Genomic DNA, 11,677 nt, shown 5'->3' with positions numbered 1-11,677 from the left:
TATAACATTCTATTAAGATTTTGCCAACCCTTTCTAAATCATCTCTTAGTATCACAAACCCTTCCAAATTATGCTAGCATTTCTTTTTACCATACTGGTATCGACCTCATAATTACTATCACCATCAATTCATCAGTTAATCTTTATCTCTCAAAGTCAGACGTACTTGCGACTTAGTCAAATCTTATCGTTACTGTTGGCGCGACTTTCCAAAAATATTACGAACTTATATGTCATTATCTTATTATTTCTCAGAAAATTTTGGCAGAGTTTCCTCTGTATTTCTTACTAGCTCAAAACCTGCACGCAGGAAATACCAACAACGCCTCACAGGTCCAACATACACACATATATATTATATTGTATCGTAGCCGCACAGGGCTTCCTATATCAGTCACAAGATGAAAATGACGAACTTGCCTCGTGTATCCAACCCAAACTGTACCTGTCACTCTTTCCTGTTTATTTTTCCTTTCTATCTTTAACTGCAGGTTTCAAACATACCTGCAGCATTCGTACTATGTCTAACATATATTCTGCTTACAGTTACTGATTCCTTTAGCTTCTTCTATGCATACTTTCTAACTGGACTTATCTGCAATATATACATTCAACCCATTTCCTTACTATACTTACCATAACTCACCATAATGATGGCCAGTTTAACACCCCGTATATACAAATTCTCATTATGTACCCTTGCTATCCAATTTTCTCATGTATGTGCAACTATTCTCCATCCTAGATTTCAAAATTCCCACGGGTAAGAACGTCTTGGTCACTGTTACTTGTAAATACTTGGTTGTTGACTCCTTTGATTTCCGCTTGCTGCTATTAGGTAGCAATCTATAACAAATGTACATACATAAGAAATTTCGATGAGGTCTCATATACCTGTAATCGATCAGTCTCTAGTCTGATCCGGTGACCTAGAAGGTGAAGTGTGCTCCTCGTCATCGTCTGCCCGCCATCTACTCGTCTGACCTTCATCTAAATCCGGGGAATGTAGATAACCAGGAAACTCCTGGTTTACCGATGACCAGGACAGGGGGCTGGAATAGTCTGTAACACTTACCGGGGTAGCCGGTCTGACGTGGTGCCCTGCCATATGAGCAACTGGTATGGCTTCAAGGACCGCCTCCCTGGATATCAAAAACTCTGGAGGAATTGTCGCTGGGTCCTCCGAGGGGTCAGTCTCGATAGAATAACTGAGGCTCCTCCTGCTCGGTCCTGGAGCCTGGGGTCCCAAATTTACCCTAGGGGCCTTCTTAGCACCCCCACTATCTGAAGCTGGCCTCTTCATCCCTCACAAATCTGCACCTACCTACAGGAAAAGATGTCAGAAACAATATTTCCTAGGTTCAGGCTCTATCACACGATCTAAGACAGAAGGAAGGGTAATATTCTAAATACCCTGTAGCTTCCTGTTTATAGATGTGGTGCACAACACACCGATAAACAAGACTCTACTAGACACGGTCTGTAGACATTCCGAGGATGAACTACTCTGATACCACTTTTGTCACGACCCAGCCCCGTGGGCCATGACTAGTGCCCGAGATGGACACCCATATGTACCTGTCAAACATAATCGGACTGATACTATAGGTTTTCAATCGATCACATCGTAATAACATACGCATGCCGACGAGGCTGCCACTGTATATATATCATTATACTACGCAAGCCGACAAGGCTGCCACTACATATCAGTATATTACGCAAGTCGACAAGGCTGCCACTACGAAACGGTAAATAAGCAAGCCGACAAGGCTACTACAACAAAACGACAATATATGCAAGCCGGCAAGGCTGCTACAGCGACAGGACATTCATAATGATCATGTAGACACAACTGATCACAGCTGAATACAACCCACATACATGTCTACAGACCTCTACGAGTTTCAATAGTGAAATATGACGGGACAGGGCCCCGTCGTACCCCTATACAACATACACATATATACACCAAAAAGGGTCTGTACCAAAATCTGGGCTCCGGAACAACGAAGCTCTCCAAGACAGCAGAAAGGGAATCCTAAGCTGGCGGATCACCCAAGCGAGTATCTGCACCTGCGAGCATGAAACGCAGCCCCCTCGAAGAAAGGGGGTCAGTACGGAATATGTACTGAGCATGTAAAGCATGAAATGCAGTAAACAGGATCATAACTGAAATAAGAAGTACAGAAAACGAGTACAATAACCAGAATACCAAAACGTTTGCCTTTGAAACATAAATCATGCATGTCAATATCATATATCATATCCGGCCCATTATGGGACTCGGTGAACATGGTCGCCACCCCGTCTTTGGCACCATAACACAGCATACTCCAGAACACAGCATAACTCCGTAACACAGCATAACTCCACAACACAGCATAACACCATAATATATATATATATATATATATATACCGTACCCGGCCCTCTAGTGAGGGACTCGATGAACAATGCAGTGAAACAGTGCACGATAACATACCCGGACCGGGACTCGGTGAAAGACATATTGAGGCATGCACGAGCAGAGTAGTGAGAAACCATATGCAATTTAAAACATTATCAAGACCTAGACAGAATAAGAAGAAGAGGTTAACATCTGAGTATCAATAGCGACAATCATATCTAGTATCCCTCGAATGTCATTATAGATCATGTCAAAAGAGCCTTAGGAATCGTAGACATGAATACAAAATAGCTTATAAAAGTCAGGGACATTAATTTTCATAGAGTCTCTAAGAACAGGACTAATAAATCACACTCGAAACTTAGGAATAGAATTACCCCAAAGCTCATATCATTCATCACCTAAATCTAAGACATGCCAAAAGAAGAAAAGGGACAGCTTTACATACCTGTTAGCGGCTATTTGTAAACCCGTTCGTCTCGTCGCTCTTTTAGCCTATTAATATAAGAGTAACGTTATCGTTAGCAGCTATACTTTCTAGTTCACAAATCTATAGCCCATTGTTTATAGGACTTATCCTTTAGCTCGCACATTCTCATTTTAAGGTTTTCTATTAGCTAAAGACTTAACGAAAATCGGGCAGCATTTCCCCTATATATCCGCCTATCCCGAATTTCCAATTACCCTCCTACTAACACAGAAACACCAACAACAACAACAACAACAACAACAACAACAACAACATATGAATATAATCATACCTTCAACTCTTGCAATTCAATAAGAATAACAACATGTTCAGATCAACACGACTCCACCCTTAACTTTCTAATTCTTTCATTCCTTCACCATATAATCCATGATAACAACAACTATAATGCAACTTAAAATTAATTTACCATGTCTAATTAAAGCAGCCCTCTACAGGGCTCAATTTACTTTTCAACATCAACATCTACAACTTCTTACATTCATCACATATTTACAAATTTATACAAGTTTGATCATCTCCAAAACGTGCTAAAAAAAAAGGATTAAATCATACCTTAATAAACTTGGCTTCTTAATATTGTTAATCCCTTGAATGTGCACAACACCACAACAGTTAATTTCTCCCTTGCCTAAGCTAACTCTCGGCTGGAATTCTCCATGGCCGAGAGCTTCCAAGTTTTTTTTTTTTTTTTTTGTGTTGTTGTTTGTTCAATTGTTAAAGAAATGACTTATGAGTCATATAGAAAATATATATATATATATATATATATATATATATATATATATATATATATATATATATATATATATATATATACCATTCCTAGGCTCTACACGTGCCCCCCCCCCCCCTATGTGTCATTTGCTTGATTTTTTTTTAATTAAAAATCGGGTAAGGCCCACTTTTGTAATTAATATTAATTAATTTAATTAATTACTAATTCCCACTTAATAATCTAATCACAATTAATTAATTCCTAATCTCCAATAATATTTTTTTTTACACTAAATGAAATTTATAAACAATTGGTTCTAATTTAGAAATTAAAAGTTAAGGGTTTCTATTCCGTGTCCGAGAATGATCCCATCTTTTAACTTGAGTCGATTCTCTTGCGAATAACTCGACGTATAAAAATACGGGGTATAACATGTTTAATGACTCTCCATCTACCCGCAATCCAAACAGGACTTTCACATCCTGAAGTGTAATCGTGGCCTCACCAGTGCGAAGATGGAAGGTATGTATCTCCGGCTTTCACCGCTCAACCATGGCCGTAATGAGCGCCCAATCATGTTGTACCCGACCAATGGACCCGCAACGATAGATACCGCCCCGAAACAATATCTCTAAGACACGGGGTGGGGGGTGGGGGGGGGCGCTCGCGTAAAAGAGCCCATGATATCTGCAGCCTACGGGGACGGAGCCTAGTCGATATCCCTATAGCACCAGTCCATAATAACTCGGACCTATGATTGTCTTGCAAAGAAAGTACTGATCTGTCATCGGGCCCCGGGTGAACATTCGGATCCATGAAGACTCATGTCTGTTGAAACTAAATTAATCATTATTCTTGAAATTAAAGTGAAATTATATCAACTAATTAATCATTTATAGGGAATATGTGAATTATGTTGTATTATTTTGTGAATAATTATATCTAATTACAATTATTCTGCTAACTACAATTAAAGAAATAACGAACTAATTTATTTAATGATTAACATGGGATAAACAAATAATTAACTTGGGATAAACAATTTCACAAATAAATAAATTAACAATTCCATATTTAACAAATATTAGGATATTACTATATTTTTCTCTAATTAAACAATTCATGAACAATTAACAAATTAACAATTCATAATCAATTAATAAATTAACAATATATAATCAATTAACAAATTAATAATTCATAATCAACAATTAACAACTAATAAATTAACAATGACATAATTAACAAATAGTTGTAGATTACTATATTTTTTCTAATTAAACAAGTGATAAACAATTAACAATTCATAAACAATCAACAAATTAGCAATTCATAATCAACAATTAACAAGTAATAAATTAACAATGACATAATTAACAAATAGTAGTAGATTACTATATTTTTTCTAATTAAAAAGTCATAAACAATTAACAATTCATAATCAACAATTAACAACTAATAAATTAACAATGACATAATTAACAAATAGTTGTAGATTACTATATTTTTTCTAATTAAACAAGTCATAAACAATTAACAATTCATAAACAATCAACAAATTAGCAATTCATAATCAACAATTAACAAGTTATAAATTAACAATGACATAATTAACAAATAGTAGTAGATTACTATATTTTTCTAATTAAACAAGTCATAAACAATTAACAATTCATAATCAACAATTAACAACTAATGAATTAACAATGACATAATTACCAAATAGTAGTAGATTACTATATTTTTTCTAAATTAACAATTCATAATCAACAATTAACAACTAATAAATTAACAATGACATAATTACCAAATAGTAGTAGATTACTATATTTTTTCTAAATAAAAAATTCATAAACAATTAACAAATTAAAAATTTATAATCAATTAAAAAATTAACAATTCATAATCAATTAACAAAAAAAAAAAAAAACAGTGCCAAAAAAGGGGCAGTCCAACAACCAACAAATACAAAAATAACAATGGTTTGCGAAATTTGAGATTATGAAACGCTAAACATGCTTAGGATTATAATATATTTAACAAAATAATTAAAAAGTTAATGGTAGAATACCTTGATTGAAGGTTGTTGTAGGGTTGTTTTAATCGAGTTGTACGTCGCTTTTTTCCAAAATTCGACCTTAGAATCTTGCTCTTTGACTTGGAATATACTGAGAATCTAAACTTTCCAAATGAAATTTGAATAGAAAATGACGTTTTTTGGAAATGGACCCTACCGGTTTTCTCTTCAATGGTGTCTTTTTTTTTTAAGTTTTGGGAGGGACCAGTGGTGGAACCCGATGGGTTTTTATAGGGGTATATAGCGCAGTATTTTACTGCGTTAAAGGTACTTTTGTGCCTCTCTTTTTTTCGGGATATTTTGGTTCGATGTGTCTTTTATTGAGTCATTTTGGCTCCGGACTCTTCAATAACACTGGTCTGTCTCCCTGATGACATTCATGTCCCCTGTTGTATACTTTTACCCTTAAAATCTAAGTCATTCCCTTTAATGTGAACTAACAGAAATTTATAATTTTCATTTGACTTTGTTGTGCATATGTTGATTATGAGTGCTAAGTTCAAGAAAAATTAGATAGTGAACTTTATGGTCAAAGTTGATTATGAATAATTTGGTAGTTCAAAGGGCAATGCACCTATGATAAGGGAAGCTATGTGAGATTCCACTTCATCACAAAAATCTTTCTTGTTTTATTAGTGCTTCATGACAAAATTAACTGAACTGAAATACCATTGTGCCCTTACCCTAACAGATTAGCTTCTAGATCTGCCACAACAAACCTGTAAGTCATGATTTGTGCAATGATCTTCTTCTGCATCAACCTCTAACCAACCATTTGTAACTTAAATCTGGGAGTAAAGACCTTTTCAACTCGGGCATAGAGTCTAGGCATACCAAATGCCTTTTGCGCACTAAATTAGTGAAAGGCATTTTGGTAAAAAAAAATTAGTGGGGTATTTTGGTACCTTTTGTCACTTTTTGGGTTATTTAAGTTGTGAACTCCATTTAAACTATCATAACGTGCCTAGATTTGGTCAAAATCAAAATTTTCTCTTTCGTCTCCATGTCAAAGTCATCATATCCTTATGATCTGATTCAGAGTCATCACGAACAATCCTATCAAACAACTTATCACCAGACCAGCATTGTGTGTATGCAACTGTTGCACATAGTTTTTATCATCAACAACTTTGTCTATCATTTGCTCCAGTTTACCATATTCCGAAGATTTTCCTGCTCCTTTTATCATGAACTGCGGTACTCCACCAATTTTGTTTTCCTCTCTCGTTTCCAACATTTTGTCCTCAAATCACATGCTGCAGGACTCAACTGGCTCGAAGTTTTAGCAAGCCCTTCAAAAGAATCCATCAGCATTCCGCACACGTCATCAACTTTTCCTGGTTCCTGTTCCCCGAAACTCAGGGCTTCCAGTTCACTTAAATCATGTTCTTTCCTACTTTCCATACTCAAATCACATGCTGTTGGACTCAACCGACTCGAAGTTTTAGCGAGCTCTTCAAAAGAATCCATCAGCATTCCGCACACATCTTCAACTTTTTCTGGTTCCTGTTTCCCTAAAGACAAAGATGCATTAAGTTGTTCCCGTTGCGTTTTCAGTTCACTTGAATCAAGTTCTTTCTGTTGCACTTTCAGTTCACTTGAATCAAACTCTTCCTGTCGCACTTTCAGTTCATTCTCTTATTGCTTCAACATTTCTTCTCTGGAATCGAGCTCATAAAGCCGCTCGTGAAATTGCTTCTCTTTTTAATTCAATTTCTCCTCAATCACATTCTCAAATTCCTCAATGATACCTCGAACCGACATCTCTTTCTCCTCCCCGAGTTTCAAGTCATCAGCATATCCTGAAAGTTGGCTTTCTTTATCCTCAATTTCTTCGCGCTTAGTGATTCTCTAACTAATTCGAGTTCGTTTGAGCTTTTGCAGATTGATTCTTGAATAGAACACAAATGCTTCTCTCTGGATTCGTGTTCAGTGAAGCATTCTTTCAAACATGTTCCGGTCATATCTAAGTGTTGTTCGAAACATTTCCATTCTAACATCAATGTTAAAAGTGCTCGACGGAAGACATCTTTGTTGCGTGCAGTCTCTTCAAAAGCATCAGAAATCCTCTTCAACTGACCATCTTTAGTTGCAACAGAACAGTTGTTTATTACTCCTGTGGCATACTTACGTACCACATTTCCTCTTTAGTTTTTCCAAAAAAGGAATCTCATATTTCTATATTTATAAATAATTTAATTTTATGATATGATTTACAACGACATTAATACCTAAGATTTAATTTGGACCACAAATCTCAAAAGTCTTCCTTTCTTTATTAAATTTCGTGTCAAATCAAATGATGCCACATAAATTGGGACCGAAGGAGTATCAAAATTTCCCTCTTAACATTCTCAACAAAAAAAACAAAGAATTTCATCATTTTGGGGAAGAGAAAATGACAAAATAGTCCCTTATCTTTGACAATAGGTTTAAAATAGTCCCTTAAGTATCATTTGAGCAATTTTGGTCCTTTAAGTTTGTCAAAAGTTAGCATGTTTGGTCTTTGTCAGCTATTTACCAAATTCTGATTGTTAAATTTAATAAAAATTGCGAAAATAAAATCTTTAACGAGAACTCACATTTGGAAAGAAATATTTTGTAGTTTATGTGTTTTTTTTAGTTTATTTCAAGAGTATGGGTCAAGGCATCGCTAACAGTCACTTGTCCTGCCATATAGCGCATGAATTTCATGTACTATATATAGGAAGACTCACTTTTTGTTTTGCACCATAAAAGGTCTAAATGGACTTTTTCCCCCTCATTTCGGTTCAGAATTCCACAAATAGCCACTTTTAAGAGGTGATTTACAAGAATGACTTAGTAGGTGGATGGTCTTGAACATTTGGGTCACCTTTCCCCATGGACAAAACTTCAAGTTTAACAAGACTTTTGACCTTGAAGATTTGTCAATGGGGCAAACGGGAGTCAAAAGTTCAAAATCACTCATTTCTAAGGTCATTGAGTGTAATTACCTAACTTTTAAGGTTGCCCTTGAAATATGGTCATTTACCTAGAAAATGACCATAGATAGGAGGTTATGGAGAACACGGATATAGGTAGAAGGTTAGTATGTAGTTGAGCGTTTTCTTGCTTGTCCTTGAATACTAGTAGTCGTAGCATTACTCTTGTAGTTTCTTGTCCTTAGATTCCTATTATTATATATTGTTTCTTGTACTCCGATTATTGTATTGTTTTGTGGTAGCTCCTGTACTTTTTTTCAGACTGCTCTTTCATGCTTTTATAGTATTTTGCCATCACTTATTCACTACTGTTATTTGTACCTAATCAAATAGACGAATTAACCTAAATAGTCATACATCCAATCGCTTAAACAAAAAATAGCAGGCGGGTTTACATAATCGTGTATAATTAATATATAATGTATGCATATCTTATAGGATAATAAATAGTGAATCTGATCGACTATTTAAACAGTGAAACAGACCGGCTTGCGTAAAAATCCCTATAAAGATCCCTGTCATATTTGTAGTCTCCATGGGATGGAACATTTGGTTTAATGATAGGGATTGTTTATTTGATTCACGGGGAGGTGATGAATCTTGATTGTCGAGCATTTATTACTACCATCATTAGTAGTACTTAATTAATTTGTAGTACTATTCAACATCTTGGTTCTTGTATCACTGTTTTAACACTATAACATAAGATTTGCGGATCCAAAAAACATAAAATTTGAATTCACCAAAGCTGTAATGCATGTGTATTTTTTGGGTTCAGACTGTATAGGGTAAAAAGAGCATATTACAGTTGTGCAAATAATGTAACGACAAGTGTCAAAAAGAACAAGGCATAGCTGAGTCAGCTGTTATTGGCTATTCAATGCATATAATTAGTAGGGGCATAATACATGGATCATGCACCCCAATCCCTAGTATAAATAGAGATCGGTGCATAATTGTGAAGGACACGAGATCCAAGTTCATATTACTTTCATATTGATACTCTTTGTACTTTTTATATTGAATATAAACAAAGAATAGGCTTCTAGCCAGTCCAGAGGCACAAGCTATTAGCTTCCCCAAGGATCAGACTACTTCTAATCCATATTTTCTTTTATTTTACTTTGTCAATAATTAATTTTTATTATGAATTACATTGTTTAATTGGTCACTTTGATCCACATGTCTCTGACCACGTACACAAATCTAACTGAATCGAAATTCTGGTAAACAGTTTGGCGCCCACCGTAGGGTCGGGACAATTATGGGTCAATTGTGACCTTTATCTTTTAAGTCTAACTCTTGTTGAATCTGTTTTGCCAAGTATCAATTTAGATACGTCTGGAGTAAATGACAACGTAGACAACACTCAGCTTGGTCTGGATGGCCTACCCTTGCGAGATTCAGCAACAGATCCTTCAATCCAGCAAATAGATAAGGTGGCGACAAGAAGTGAACATACACATGAACCGTTCCCGATGTTACATCAACAAACCTGACTAACGGGAATGGTGCCACCGATGATAAATATGCGGGGATAAGAAACCAGGATGCGTCAGGAAGTGAGTCCGCCTTAGAGAACCCATTCCAAGCACAAGTCTTGCAGTTCATAAAAGAGATCACCGGGAAAATGGACCAGAATGCAAAAAAGGCGGAGAAAAATGCCTTTGGGTTCCAGAAACGTTTGAATCAAATCCCAAGAGCTCCTCCGGTCATAGAACGACCCGACACGAAGAAATATATCCAGTTGGTATATAAAACTGAGGTTGCGCCTGTACTAATCCGAAGAGGTTCAAAATGTCGGACATTCCCAAATATGATGGAACAACAGATCCCCAGGAGCATATAATGGCCTATACTATGGCCGTTAAGGGTAATGATTTAAAAGAAAAAGAAATGGAATCATTCCTGATTAAGAAGTTAGGAGAACCACTTGCTACGGGGGCTCATCCTAGCACAAGAGATCAGAAATTTGGTGTGAGTTTCACGGAACTTCGGGGCATAAGACGATTGATTGTAGGCATCTCCGAGAGAAAGTGGCCAATATACTCCATAAAGGTTTCCTTCGGGAATATTTAAGCGAAAGAGCAAGAAAAGGCTGGAACCACGGAGGGAAATGAAGTTCCTAATGTCCCTCCTCATGTGATTAACATGATTTTTGGTGGATCCATGATCGCCGGCACCACCTTCACCGTTGCCGAGATGACGAAAATCTCGGTGACTCGGGAGAAAAGAGTTTGGGGATTCCCAGATGAAAATACAATTACTTTTACTGAACAACAACAACCCAGTGAAATCACACAACGTGGGGACTTTTATTGATGACGATGCAGCCAGAATTACCTTGCCACATAACGATGCTTTGATTATTATCGCATCCATCGAAAACTTTCGGATAAAGCGTGTAATGATCGATCCAAGAAGTTCAGCTAACATCATACGCCTGAAGGTCATCGAGGAGATAACACTGCTAGACAAAATCACTAAGAATCCTCGCAGGTTTTAACACGTCGGGTGAAACTACGAAGAAGGAAATTGATCTTCCCGTAGAAGTGGGGGAAGTACTTAAATTAACCAAGTTCTACATCATTAATGCTGACATGAGTTGTAATGCTATCTTTGGAAGGCCAAGGCTTCAAGACATGAAGGCAGTTCCCTCAACTTTGCAGTTGCTAGTAAAATTCCTAACACCAGAAGGAATTAAGAAAATCAGGGGACAACAGCCAGCATCACCAGAAATGTTTGCTATTCAGGAATCTAAAACTGGTGAAGCTATCGCAGATGCCAAATAGCATTAACAAAAGTCGTAACCCATCTTTGAAACTTTAGCAAAAAAGAAGGATGATATGGGTCCAGAGAGAGAGCCGGAGGAAAATATCATCTTCCAAGGTACTTCCAAGTACCCGACGACTCTGATGCTACTAAATCAATAGCCAAGGAGCTGGAGAAAATTGCTTTGTATCTTGATCAGCCGGAAAGAAAGGTATTCCTAGGCATGGGGCTTACCTTGGAACTCAAG

The sequence above is a fragment of the Lycium barbarum genome, chromosome 3 (genome assembly GCF_019175385.1).
Source record: "Lycium barbarum isolate Lr01 chromosome 3, ASM1917538v2, whole genome shotgun sequence".
Classification (NCBI taxonomy): domain Eukaryota; kingdom Viridiplantae; phylum Streptophyta; class Magnoliopsida; order Solanales; family Solanaceae; genus Lycium; species Lycium barbarum.
Note: the sequence above shows the minus strand (reverse complement) of the source record.